The sequence below is a fragment of the Euprymna scolopes genome, chromosome 2 (assembly GCF_053919585.1).
Source record: "Euprymna scolopes isolate OS-2025 chromosome 2, ASM5391958v1, whole genome shotgun sequence".
Classification (NCBI taxonomy): domain Eukaryota; kingdom Metazoa; phylum Mollusca; class Cephalopoda; order Sepiida; family Sepiolidae; genus Euprymna; species Euprymna scolopes.
In genome coordinates, this window is record NC_136483.1 from 79,493,594 (window position 1) to 79,507,319 (window position 13,726).

Here is a 13,726-nt window from a genome sequence, read left to right on the forward strand (position 1 = left end):
GTTTATTCAGCTCGAAAAGAATACAGTGTTTACCGATGTGTTGGAAAATTCAAGATGGCGTCTCACACATTCTTTAACACCGTAAGTTTGGGAAAAGGTGTTATAAATAAAAAACTATACAAAATACTATTAAAAACCCGCCGAATATATGTCAACCTATGTCACGGTAACATATATTGAGTGAGTTTTTAACAGTATTTTAACCGGTTTTTTATTTATTACACCTTTTTCCAAACTTACCGTGTTAAAGAGAGAATCGGCCGCCATCTTGAATTTTCCAATACATCGGTAAACACTGTATGCTTTTCGAGCTGAATAAACATGTTAAATTGAATAAAAACACGAAAAATTTGCCTTTGATAACATTTATTTGTTATATATTTGTTTTTTGGCAACTTATTCGAATCTATGTGTACAGTAATACAAACCCGAAATGAATTTAAGACCACGAGTGAAATGAGAAAAAGAAGTCAGCGGGTTTGGTTGCCATAACAACGTGACGGTAGTGAACGTGTGTGTGCGTGTGTGCGCGTATTTCGTGTAGTTTAGTTTCGTATTTTTTTAATTTGTAAATAACAAGTTATTAAAAAATTAAACCCTTCCAAGATGGACAATAAATAAAGCCATAATATTTTATAGTAAAGGTAAGAGCGTAGAAACGATTGTTTTTTAGGAGATGTGATTATTGGATTAACCAATCAGAAATCGTCTGTGGCACACACACATCTGTTTTTATAGATATATAGAAGATAGATATAGATAGATAGAAGATAGATTAAATGTTAAATAGATTTTGTAAATAGTACAGTTGAAATGATTAGAATATTTCCAATATGTAAATAAGGTCGAGGTAATTAGTTAAAGAGATTTAATATAATGTGATATGCAAATGAGCATAAGTCATTCGATATGGGGGTGGTTTGTAGAATAGTATATAAAGAAATTAGGCAAAGATTCTTATGTCTCCTATAACAGAAACATCCTAAAATGGGTTCTAATGTTTCTCTACCAGGAGAGATCTACCCTCTTACCTCCTTTATATTTCGTTGATGGTGGAGAGCTGTACACACAGACAGAAACACACGAACCCTATTACTTTATAAAAATATAGATTTGAATCCTCTTTGTCATCCTTTGAGAACATCTTCCAGTAACAATTTCAAAATGACTACAAATAAGCATTGCACAATTAGGTAAGGGCAGCAAGTGGTAATTTTCTGGAAGTTAAAGGTTCAATCTTCACTACAGGCAGTAATAACCAAGAATAAAAGAACACTAACAGTTCATGGCTGACAGAATGAGAACAATCTATCCTTGTATATCAAATTTGAAATTTCATAAGTTCAAGTTAGAAATAAAAATTCCAAAGTTTGAAAAAATGCATCTGAAAAATGTCAGGTTACACGACCAAAATGCGAGAACATCCAAGATTATAAATATTGTAAGAATAATTCAAATATATATTACTAATTCTCATTTTAAGAATTATAAAGCATATTTTACCATATTTATCAGTGAATATGAGGACTTCAGTGAATATGGCTTTTCAAATTTAATGATATTCAGATTTTACATACAAATACTGTATCAGTTTATTTTTATAATTTATGCAAAATATAAGTGTACTTAAAAAACATTCACAATCAAAGATATAAAATGAGACAAATTTATGTTCTCATGTCAATATTGCTAATTACATTTTAATTTAAATGCAATATCATAAAAATGAGTGTCTAACAATTCATCCATATTTAATATTCTGCTTGTTCCTTCCTTAATCTGTACATTACACTTTCAAAAAGGCCAACTCAGATATTCATAGTCAACTAAAAATATTGCAAATGGTCTCCAACCAGATAAAGGAACATGGCATATAGGAGGAAGAGGGGTAATAAAGACTTAAGTGTCACTTTTTAATCCAAAAAGAACCAAGAAAAAAAAAATCATTAATCTGTTTATACAATAAATGAAATCTTACAATTTAGCACAAAAGAAAGAAAACAGAACGGATGGGGGGGGGGGGGGGGGTAAAGGAATGGAAAGGAAAAAAGATAATTATAAAAAGTAGAGGAAGATGACTCAAGAGGGAATGGGAGTGGGGGGGGGGGCTGGAAAGAATGGAGATAGGAAGTGGCAGTCAATCCATCTAGCTGGTTAAATCGATCAGTTCTCCCTTTTTTAGATTGTCATCTTCTCGATTTCTGAACTATGTTTTCCGGGATAAACGTGGAAAAGAAAAGCCTGATTGGTCAGTTATAATTACATGCATCATCAGGTTTAATTGGGGGGGGGGGGGCAGAGTCACACAGGTAAAGGCAAGTCACTAAGTAATGAATCAGCATCTTGTGTGTGTGTGTGTGTGTGTGTGTGTGCTCCTTCATGCACACACACAAGTAATGACAGATGATATCTGTCTAACCTTTGCAAAAAAAAAAAAAAAAAAAAAAAAAAAACAATGGTTGGGGGGAGCAAATAAAGGAATCTGAGAACATTGAGAGGGCATCATTTCTTTTTGAAGACAATGAAAAAAGCAACACCTGCGAAATCTGATTTAAAGAAAAAAAAGAATTAAAACAAAACGGTAGCTTTTTAAAGATTTCTTTTGGATTATAGGATTGAAAGTGGAGATTATCTCTAATTTCTCTAATTGACAAAATCATAAATTTAATTTCTTAGTAGGGGGGGGGGGGCGAAAGATGAACCTGCTTGAATTCTAAGAACAGATACTACACTTTGATCTTAGCCAAAAAACCAAGTAAACAAAAAAAATACATATTATGTATTTATTGTATACTACATTGAGACAAGATGTCATATTCCAAACATCACATCACTAAATTGCAGATTCCAAATTCTGAAATAAAATCATTCAGAAAGCCATTCTTAGTATTGGGAGGTTATGTTTGTTACGTAGGTGGAAATACATTGAATGTTTCCTAGCAGAATACCCAGCATTGCCTGGAATCGGATAAGATTGGTTAATATATGTACTAGCCTAATACCCGGCGTCACCCGGGACTGTATTACATAGCTGGATATATGCACTAGCAGAATACCGGCGTAGCCCAGGATTGGATAAAATTGGTGTATATGTACTAGCAGAATACCCAGCGTTGCCCGGGATTGTATGACAGCACTAGCAGATTACCCGGCATGGCCTGGGATTGGATAAAATTCATGGTATTTTTCCTAGCAGAACACTCTGCGTCGCCTGGGATTGGAAAAAATTGGTTGAGATATGTACTAGCCAAGTACCCAGCGTCGCCTGGGATTGGATTACACAAGTGGATATATGTACTAGCAAAATACCCGGCATAGCCCGGGATTTGATGAAGTAGGTGTATATGTATTAGCAAAATAGCCAGCGTCGCTCGGTATTGTATGACAGAGGTGGATATGTACTAGCAGAATACCATGCATCACCCGGGATTGTAGGACAGGGGAAGTATTGGTCTGATTCAACAATTTTGAAGGTGCTTGAGCAGTATAGTTCCGATTCGATAATTTTGAAGGTGGTTGTGCAGTTTAGGTCCTATTTGACAATTTTTAAGGTCATTGTGCAGTATATGTCTGACTTGAAAAATTTTAAGCAGCTTGTGCAATATAGGCCTTATTTGAAAAATTTTAAGGTGCTTGTGCAGTATAGGTCCGATTTGAAAAATTTTGAAGGTGCTACTTGGGAATACAAAATGCTTTATGTAGATCACCAAAGTTAACATGGAATCTGGTCATTATCAGATCGGTGACTACTTGGGAATAACAAATGCTTGATGTAGATCAACAGAGTTAAGTGACATTGTCTTGGTCATTATCAAATGGGTGAATACTTGGGAATACCAAATGCTTCATCTAGATCAAAGTTAAGCAACATTGTCCTGGTTATATATATATATATATATATATATATATATATATATATATATATATATACACTAGCAGAATACCCAACGTCCCTTGGATTAAATGAGGGTGGTAGAATGAAAATTTTGTCCTGGAAATGGCTTAAACAATTTTCAATCTCAAAATTACTCTATTTGTGAAGTTTATTCCGGATATGGCTGAAACAGTTTACGATCTCAAAATTAGATTAATTCATATATATTATTGGTTTTCTATTAAAGTTTACTAGGCCAGTTTCTGTAGGGGATTATCCATACTTTTTGAATTTTTTTTCTATACTTACTTGGACAATCTGCTCAGTTATGTTCCAGAAATGATATCATTTCACTTAAAAATATGGCATCGGTAGTCGGGAGGAATAGAACACAGTAATGTGGAATTTTGTAGTGAAGAAAAGATTGCCTAATCATTAAACTTAACACATTTGTGTATTTGTTTGTAACATTTACTGAGTAATCTTCAGAAAATGAAGTATTTTTCAAAAAATAATTGGTGTCGTAGTGGGGAATTAAAATGAAGCACAATAATGTGGAATTTGATAATGAAGCAAGGGTTGTCTAATCACTAACTGTGTCAATGTATTTATGCATAAATTTGAAAATCCTACTGAGACATTGTTAAAAAAAATATAATTTTTCTCACAATTTTAGTGCCGATAGTGACGAAGGAAAACCACCAGTAATATTGAAATTTATGATGAAGCAATGGTTGCCTAATTCTAAACCAAGATGTATTTATGTACTAATTTGGAAAGTCTTTCTAAAAATTGTTTCAGTTTTCTTAAAATTATGGTAGCCTTGGTGGTAAGAGAAATTATTTAACATGTTGTACAATACCTGTCGATAGTATGTGAAATTGTTTCATGTATTTATTTTAATTACCCGTCTGAGGGCAGGTAAAATTATTTTAAATATGTGTTGTATATTACCCATCCTCTCAAAAGAAACATTATTTCATATATGGTATAAATTACTTATCTTAGAATAGGTACAATTATTTGATACATGTAATACCCGTCCTAGGGTAGGTAAAATATTCTTTTGCTCAAAAAAGCTAATGATACATAAAAATTCCTCTATCCAACGAATAACACACATGTTCAAAATCAACTTCAATTTTCTCATTGTTTATATGGTCCTGAGCAATGCCGGGTAGCCCCGCTAGTAACTTATAAAACTTCAAATCTTTTCATGCATGAGAATTTATTAATTTTTAACCCAGCCTAAAGAAGTTTCTATTCAATACTGTAAAATGCTAACGGAATCCTAAAAAAAAAAAAAAAAGTTATTCATTCTTTTATTAAGAATGAACTCAAATGTGTTCTGTTGGATTTAATTTCTTATTTGAAGAGGATTTAAAAAATTTGTTATATTTTATACTACATTTTTTATTTCAATAAATATTCCATTAGTAGTACAAAAATAGAAAATAATGCATAAGTCATGTAGAATCAAGAAACAGATACATGTACTCACAATTTTATCGATATAGCAATTTTAAAAAATACCCGCTTTCTTAAAAAGGCTTACAAACACAACTGAATTGTCCAGATATGGAATACTGCTGCCAGACAGGGCACCTTTTCCTGCTTTGACAGATTACAATGTCAAGTTCAAAATTGAATGTGTATATCTGTGTGTAAGGGGGGGGAGATTCTTTTCGCCATCCCCTTTTTCGCACAAAGAACATTGCTAGTCTCTGTATCGTTAATTCTATGAAAGACTTGTTTGAGCTCCTTTCTGTTAGACATTCACAGTAAGGACTCTTTCTACCACAAAGATTTTTCTTTCTCCATCCTTGTGCCTAATGTAGAGTGGAATTTCCATGAACAGAGTTTCTTTGCAAGAGTTTCTCATTTGTTTAACACGTTACCATGAGACTGCTTCTTTGTCAAGGACAACTGTTTTTAAGTTCAATGTCAACAAATTGTCATGGACCACTCCATAAGTAATCAAATGTAGTTCATTTGATACATCAAGGTTAGTACTCCCATAATATTCCTCACATTTTGACTGGCAATCATTTCCATCTCAATAACTCCACTTTTTAAAGGGTCCCATTTTGACCTTAATAAATAGTAACTCCAATAATGTTTTTTTTTTAATATCAATCATTTAAGTTAATGTAGTCATTTTGATTAAAAAAAAAATAAATAAATAAAAAAAAAAAGTAAAATTCTTCAAGTGTTTAGCATTTCCATTCATGCCAGAAATGTAGGTTTTGTCTTTGTTTTAGAGCCATAAATTCTATAACTAAATTGTAAATTATCAATTCTATTTAAGCCATAAATGAAACCCTGACAGATATGACCACTCTGGATCAGAATTGCAACTTTGAGCAGACTTCTCCCAAATTTGAATCTCACTACCGGATGCTGTTTTTGTCAGATACAGAGTGGAAAGGATAAATCGTTGATTCTACCACAAACTTAGTACAGAAATATTCCTGTGCTTTAAAATAGGGTTATTATTTCTCACCTTGCACGGGAAGGAACTATTTACCTAGAATGGCCTCATCTAGAGAAAGTTAAAATTCAGAGTACTATTCTCATCTTGATTATTAGTTTCACAGCTTTCGGCCTATGTAACCTTCCAGCTCTCCTTCTGACAAAGCTTGAGACCATTTATCCTCATTGTAACTTAATAGTATCAATTGTGATATTCAACTAATGACATTCATTTTAATAAACCAGTGATTATTCACCAACAGAGTCGTTGGTCCCTTCAAAATTTTCTTTGCAGCTACCATCAGATGTAATCCAAGCAAAACAAGGAATTACTCAGAGTTCCAGTTTATTATTTTCATTGATTGGAGTTTACACTTTTCCTCCCACACAATGTTAAGATGAGAGACCATGAGAGCAACTGCTGAGCAAATATACAGCATAAGGACTACAGGCATGAACACTAAATGAAAAGTACCTAACTAGTCATCTGATCTGGTCTAATTGAAGGGGATCAATTTTAAGGTCATGGAGGCTATCAAGGTGATCAATAAGAATGGAGATGAAAAATCTTTTCAACAGAATATAGAAGCTGGTCAGAACAGTAAAAAAAAAGTGCATTAGATTGAAAAAGGATTAATTTGAAGCAGAAACCATGCCGTTTGGAATTGCAATAAATTGTTTGTAAAATCAGTCCCGTTACTTTTTTTGTTCTTTAAACACATGAGTAAAGAAATTCATTTTATGACTGGTTCACTCACTTTTATTATTACGACATAACAATAAAAATTAAAAAAAAAACTTTTTAATGCCACTTAGTTCTTGTGTTATATTGATTAATTGGATTATTATTATAAAAGAGGGTTGGCTCTGCATGCAGAACATACCCTCTTTTTTCTAGTAGGAAAAGAAGCATGTTCTAAACACCTGAAGAAGGTCACAAGTTGCGACCGAAACATTGTGCTAATAATGCAGAAAATGAGAAGAATAGTCCAATTAATCAACATAACACAAGCATTCAAATCTCAAAAATTAAGAATTCCACTCAGAGTTGTTAAAATTTACAGTAGTTTTTGTAAGCCAACCATATTTGATACAAATAACTTCAATCTATGACGCGTCCAAGTCTCAATTATGAATGTCCAACAATGGTTGTTTTATCACAGTTGAATGATTGGAAAGGGTACTTTGGTGATTGCCTCATCTGTAGGAGGTATGATCCTGAACTGGCTTCAGACTCACTGGACCAAAACATCTCCAAGGTTATCTCAATCAAAATAATCCCCAGACTATTCCTGAACTCAAGAGGGTCATCACAGCTAAAATTAGGGCAATACTAAAAGGAGTATCAATTATTGACAATTTTGTACATCGTATCTGGGTGACTAAACAGACCAATCGGCACAGGATTGAAACTTGATGGATATGTCGAACTTAAACTGAAATTTATTTGTACAAAATGTTACATTATTAATGATTTCATGAACGAGTGGAAATTTTTTTTATCCTGTATAGGTGACAGTTGTTTTACCCTCCAGCTTTATTCAAATGCTTAAAGCCAAGCTTTAAAACAGTTACGGAATTTTGACTAAGCTTTTACAAGTGCCACCGATATACACTGGATGCATTGCATCCCAAAATCAGGTATAAAACTCTATAAGAACATAAAATCTTACTTGCACATCTCAAAGTTCCAAGAGAAATACAATACACTACAATGCACACAGAAAACCCATTTCTTTTACTTCCATTTACCCTCCCCCCCCCCCCCCCCCGCCTTTTATTATTATTCCTCCATCATTTTAAACTAAATATAAGAACAGCTGACCCATTTTTATTTTTTTGTAAACCAAAAGAATTCAATTTGTGAAGGATCAGGGAAACACATTTCTTTGCTGTATATCCAGTTAAACTTGAATAAGCTCAGACGCTTATTCTTATCAGGAACAGACTGCAACAGAACATCAAGAGCAGCTTCCTAGAGTTAACATTCTTTGAAATCTACATTCTTGAATTTAAGGGGGGGGGGCAATTCATATTCATGTCATTGAATTTATGTAGGAAAAATATAAAAATTATTTTCTCATTAGATTTAAAAAAAAAAAAAAAAAAGTCTTACTCGGGTGTCTTAAATTATTTAGTATGACAAGTGCTCATCTGAACTTCAAGCTAACAAAAGCTACAACCACTATCACCCTCCCTCTATCTTTGCCTAAATCTAAAAGCAAATTCCATTAACAAAGCTTTTCTAGAACTGCCTGCTTGTAAAACTGTTCTACTGGCCTGTTTTTCAGCTAACTACAACATGATAGTTGACTTGGGATTAAACTTAGAACCTAAAGGTGAATTTTAGTTAAAATGTGCAGCTTAGTTGATTGGAAGAATTGGCCCTTTAAAAAACGACTAGCATTTAGGTTACAGACTCCACAAAGCTGCCTATAAGCCATTGCATCCAATGATATCAGGCTGTTAATCAAAACAGACGACAAAAAGCACTCAATAAGTAAAAATAATTCCAGTCATAATCAGATGAGCTTTATTGACTAATTGTTTCTAAAAATAGATGCATAGAAACCAGGTAAAAAGATCATACGACAACTGGTTAATTACATGGCTGACGCACTTCTTACCTATCTGTTAATCATTTAAAGTGAGAAGGATGTAGGTAAAAAAAAAAAAAAAAAAAAAAAAAAGTGTATCTTATGTAAAACTCTTACTTTCACATTTCTTTATTTTAAATAGGATAATTAAATTAACATTTTTGAGACATTTAGCATATTCATTACATGGGCCGGAAGACAGATTTAATTTTCAGCTAAGTCATACCAAAGATTTAAATAAAAAAAAAAAAACATTTTATGTCTCTTTGCTAAGGATCATGGACAAATGGAATAATCCTGGGAAAGGAGTAGTGCCTCTCCCTTCAGTTTAGTGTAGTAGGTAATGAAAAGGGAGCCTTCATCAGGTTACCCTCAACTATGGTTGACTGCTTTAGCACCACCATCCACTTTAAATAATTAATGATGGAAAAGTTAGTGTAAGAAAAAAGTTTTCATTTTCTCTTTACCTTTTTGTAATGTTCTTCCAATTTTTTTTTGACGGTTACATATCTGTGGGTATAAAAAAAATTTTTTACGGTTACATATCTGTGGGTTTTGAATATCTTCAATGTAAAAACTTTCCTCATGCCTTTTGTATATGTGAAAAATTTGTACCAAAATATACGAATTGAATGTGAAAAAAAAAAAAAATTTTTTTTTTTTTTTTAATTGATTTTTCCAAGTACTCTGTGCTACGAGTCTTTGCTGATGAGAACAGTAGTCCAAATAATACAAATAACCAATCTCATCTCAAAAAGTAAAATTTAATTGAAGAAATTAAAAAGCTGTTCTTTGGGTTTGTTTTCTTATTTCTACTAGTCCGTTTCCATGTTTTATCCACTATTCCATATATATTTAAAGACACGAAACATGTGGAAGTCATACAATAAAATGAATTTTGTGTGTGTGTGTGTGTGTGTAGCCGCTTGAAAGATTGGCTAAGGTTTCTTATTTTCTTAGAAAGAATGGTGGTGTCCTTGAAAGAATGTTATGTAGTGACTAGCAAAATAGAACTCTGGCCATGAAGTCGAGAAAAACTTTAGTTCGAGGGAGAATGGGGAAGGGATGATGATTACCACCAAAATACAAATCAGCAGAATTAAGTCTGAAGGTAGATAGAAGAGATATACTCTAAAAAAACTGACCATTGGTGAGTGGAAACCGACAGAGACCAAGAGACAAAGACTAACCAAGACAGATACCAGAGAAACAGGAATGAACTCACAAAACGAAAGGGAATAATTAGAATAAAGACATTAAAGGCAGTCTTGCTAATTTTATCAAGGCCTTCTATCTTACTCTTTTTTTAACTTACCCTTATTTTTAGTCATTTAATGAAAGGAGTTGAAAATTTTGTACTGTAATTACAATAAGGAAAAAAAAAAAGCACCTTTTCTTTCTATGGACAAGTAGATTCAAAATATCTATAGTTACTACTGAATACTTAAAATAAAGTGGGGAGGAGGATACAAATAAAACGGAGAGAGAGAGAGAGAGAGAGACAGACAGACAGACAGACAGACAGAGAGAGCTAATGTGAAAGGAGTAGGAAGAGAAGAGACAAAGGTGGGGAAAGAGATACAACCCGGAAATGAAGTCTATAAACAAACGATCACCAGAATATGGCTAATTCCAGTGACATGTTATTTAATATTTGAAGCATACGACTTGTAAATGATATATACGATTACTTGAACACAAGTTGCTATTTATATCCATTGCTGAGGGAGGAGGGATTAATCTCTCCCCAAACGTATTAGTTCATAAAAAGATTTGCAAAGATTTGTTACTTTGCATAGCAGATTCCATAGTTCACGGTGATATCTATTTGACAAAAGAATCCCTCCTCTCCTAGCAAGAAACTGATCCAAGCCAGTGAAACATTAGGAATTCATGAAGATTAATTTGGTACAACTTTTATCATGCATCACTTTTTTTAAAAGAATTCTTTAATTATCCATAAAAAAAAACAAGACAAAAAAAAAAACAACCGTTTTAAATTCACAAAGCAATTACAAACATGCCCATCATTTTGAAAATGCTATCATATATAGTACTAGCTGTTCCTGTCCGGTGTTGCTCAGGTTTTCATTTTTGTTTCCTTTTTACAAATTCTTTTTCTTTCTAAATATGATTTTGAAAGTTAAGTTCAATAATTATGTTTTCTGGTCTTGAGATTAATTCAAACATTAGTCAGTGAGTGGGATTTCCTGCAATCATATTTGCTTTCCAAAAACGTCCTTAAAAAACATTTTATTTGTTTTTAAATTATGTATAATTAGTAGCATTCGTGTGTGTGTGTGTGTGTGTGTGTACAACTCTCCTACAGCCCACACCACTGGACCGATCATGACCAAACCTGGCATGACGATGCCCCCCCCCAAGGGATGGTGTACACCATTTTCCAAGGTAAAGGTCAGTCATAGACTTTGTATATATACTCTCCTACAGCTCACACCACTGAACAGATCATGACCAAACTTGACATGGTCTCAAAACTAGGGATGGTGCACACTATTTTTCAAGGTCAGGATTTTGCTAGTATATAATACTAGCATTTCAGCCCGGTGTTGCCCGGGTGTTTAGGAGGTGTATGTTGAGAAAAAAAAAAAAAAAAGTTGTAGTAGGAAGGCAGGCTCGAACCCATACTACAAAGGAAAAGAACGGGGGGGAAAAAACCCCCAACGTCTTTGCTGTTACAACCACCGCCAAACTGGAAGTGATGTCGGTTTTAATTAAGGCTAGACAATCGAAAGGAGAGGATGACATTCGAAAATATCGGTGAAAAAAGTGATCGCCTGGCGCCTCCCTGTAAAAAAGGGCCCAGTTGAAGGTGAAGATATTTATGTTTTTAGCCAATTTTTCGATATTTGTTGTCTGAAAGGTTGAACTTCAAAACGATACTGATCTTGTAAAAATCAGTCGCCTCTGTCAAAAGTTTTAGGTAGACATGCAAACGTACATACATTTATATATTGGTAACTGAATATTCGACCCAAACCGATTAAAAAGCTTGCCCTATCTCTGAATACTCTTTATGTAAAATTTCAAATGTTTAGACCCGAAATTGTCTTTAGTAATTTGATAAAGACCGAAGCAGTCAAATTTTTTTTTTTATTAACTTTGACCCCCTATTATGACCCCTTAATATTTATTGTTTTGGGCTCAAATCAAGTTATTAAGTTTGATCCATGTCCAAAGAAACTATCTAAAATTTCAAGTGTTTAGACCCAAAATTGGCAGAGGAGTTTTGTAGAGTTCTCAAAAGTCAAATCGTTGAACTTTTAACCCCTTAACAGCCAAATTTCTGGCCGAAAACTGATTACAAAAGACTTTCCCAAATCTCAATACCATGTATATCAAATTTCAAGTCTAGATTGAAAATTGACAGAGTTATTGTGTAGGGAAATGTACACAGACAGACACTTTCACAGATATATAGATTGAGTTCTTAGTTTAGAGACACAGCTAAACCGACACATCTTTTTAACTTTAATTCTTGCCAGCAATGAGTTACGTTTAGTTCTGGAATTTTTAATCAAACCAAATTCCTATTAAATCACTAGCAGGGAGACGACTTATCCAGGATCGAATGAGGATAAATTTTCCACCCTCCTATACTTTTGTCATCAAAATGTGAAATTGCCCCCCCCCCTCCTTTTTTCTTTTTTTCAGATAAAATTGATTGCTTGCTCTAATGGGGACCCGCTATGATGTACTTTTACGAAGCTTCATATTCCTCTCCACAGTGACTTAGTTCACAATACATTGTAGTCTATATTGCACTGTATAGAATCTGTTGAGTTTATAAAATTATCTGTAGATAATGGCTTCACTTAAAAGTTTAAAATGCGAAAGTTAAGTATCATGGTTCATTTGTGCTCTAAGCAGAAACATTCATTTTGAATGCAGCTGTCCTATCAAAGAATCAACTGTTGATTTTATAAAAATTTTTACATAATCATTTGAATTAAAGTTAAACATACACAAGTCAAGTATCATGGTTTAGTTGTGCTCTAAAAAAAAAAAAAAAAAAAAATTCATTTTGAACGCTCCCTGTCTTATGGAAGAATCTACAGTTGATTTCATACGCTGGGCCTTCTGCTTGTACAGTGAAAGCTTTTCAAATGTACTTGTGATGTTAGGTTGTATAAACATGTTAACTTTGGTCAATATCGGACTTCCTTCTTTAATCAGATTTTTGATTATCGATACTTATCAGATGCATTAGGATACAAAACTTACATAAGAACACTCCCATCACATGGAAGTACCTTTGAGTGAAATTTTAAAAAATCTGCCCAGCCGTTTCTGAGACTACAGGGAATGAATTTGCACACAGTTAAAATTCCTTTTATATAATAGATAACTGAAGAATGAATGTTGTAAAAATAAAAAACAAAGTAAATATTTTTTATTAAATATGAAAAAAAAAAAGTTTGTCTCGTCTATGGGAATTGAAACGGTTATTAGTAGAGCTATGACAACAGCATATTCCCTTCATTATTTTGACTCTCGAATATGTATTTGTTGATATCTTATATGCTTCTATATAGAGTGAGGTGGTTCTCAGTTGATTACTTGTGTCTAACTTGTATATATACTCGAGAGTAAAAACAATGAACAGAATACTCTGTTGTCATAGCCCTAGTTATTAGTCAAGTCCATGTTAATCAGCCAATAAAAACACATTTGACATGAAATAATTAAATAAAATCCAGCATTTAATGAATGGCAAGAGAACTTCTGTGGGAGAATTAGCTCCTACCTATATTTAACTTTT

The 13,726-nt window shown here is 33.2% G+C and overlaps 1 protein-coding gene across 8 annotated transcripts in view; it reads right to left on the minus strand.

The window, feature by feature from the left end:
- LOC145292898 (putative E3 ubiquitin-protein ligase ariadne-2) overlaps positions 1–13,726 on the minus strand; it is a 100,704-nt gene that overhangs the window by 45,896 nt on the left and 41,082 nt on the right. For 3 of the 8 annotated variants that reach the window (XM_080139072.1, XM_080139089.1, XM_080139037.1), the window contains exon 2: positions 9,411–9,453. The exons of the other annotated variants lie outside the window; for them this stretch is intronic. The gene's annotated coding sequence lies outside the window, so the exon portion shown is untranslated. The remainder of the gene's footprint in view (positions 1–9,410; positions 9,454–13,726) is intronic. 8 annotated transcript variants of the gene reach the window in all.